Below are 1,331 nucleotides of genomic sequence, written 5' to 3'. Positions count from 1 at the left end.
GACAGACTTCATGTTTCCTACGCACACAAAAAATACATTGAGGCCAATTCCAATGCTGTTCGCGAGCGGGTAGCACAGAAGGCGCTGGACATCCGGTTTGCATCCTCCGAGGATCAGCTGGCTGATGGACTGACCAAACAAATCAGGGCTACACGCTACAGAGCTACTTCGACACCATCGTTGAGATGAGCGAACGAAAACCTCTGTGTGTTTACAAACTGGACTATCCAAAGTACCTACAAGATCATAAACCAACACAAGGGCCAGACCACAATGTCACACATGCGCTGACCGGCAACAACAATTCATATTATACAGGCAACCTGGAAAAACAAAAACAAATGCATTCGACCCAGAATTCAAACCTTTATGCTACAGAAATCCGGTTCAAAACTCACTAGGGCCTAAAATAGAGGAACATGACACAAACAACACTTTTCTAGATCACACTCTTCGCCTCATTTTAACGAGGCTCGTTTCCTCCCAGGACACAAATTTTGTGTTATTTCTTCTTTGGCAGGTATGGACAGCAAGAAACAACCAGAGATCCACAGGTAAAGAAACACATGTGGACTGAATGCCGAAGGGCTTGGAGGTACACCACGGGGCAATTATTTCAGACTTCCTCAAAACTTGTCAACATGCTGAATGCCGAAAGAAACAATAGCATGGACTGGAGGCTCAGATCAGCGATACTAGAAATAAAGAAAATGGCAAATAGAAATGCTCCTCACTTCATTTACCTATAAAGCGACAAAAATGCAATTGCTGATAGTCTAGTGAAGGCAGTTCTTCCTACAGCTGCTACTCCTTTTAAGAGCCCTGTTTGTAGTCCTAATCATGGCCCTGTTTTCCCACTCTTACATATCTTGTCTGATCTAGCACAAGATAATTCTATCCTGCTTCAGGGCATCAAAATATGTAATTTATAATGCTATATCTATGGAATCTAGCACTTTGGGGCTGTTTGCCTAAAAAAACTGTCCTATTTATAATGTAATATTCTAAGAATAATAGCATTTTGCTATGTTTAATCTTATTCCATTCCAATAGATGAGGCGATCATAGCTAATGTAGAGCATCTCGGCGTCAAATGCTCGACAAAAGATTCACACACGGCGAAATTTTGCCAGAAGATTAAGATCAAGTGTTATGCGGTTGCAGAGAAGCGCTCTAGATAAAGTTAGCAAACCTGATAAATTAGAAGGTTCAGTTTTGGAGGGGTTGATCTAGGAGAACTTTCACGCCATTAGTATGACATGAGACTTAACCTAACCATTCTTAGATTCATCTAACATGGACCTGCTCATTCCTACAAAAAATGGAGCTGC

This window comes from Triticum aestivum, chromosome 5A (assembly GCF_018294505.1).
Source record: "Triticum aestivum cultivar Chinese Spring chromosome 5A, IWGSC CS RefSeq v2.1, whole genome shotgun sequence".
NCBI classification, from domain to species: domain Eukaryota; kingdom Viridiplantae; phylum Streptophyta; class Magnoliopsida; order Poales; family Poaceae; genus Triticum; species Triticum aestivum.
Note: the sequence above shows the minus strand (reverse complement) of the source record.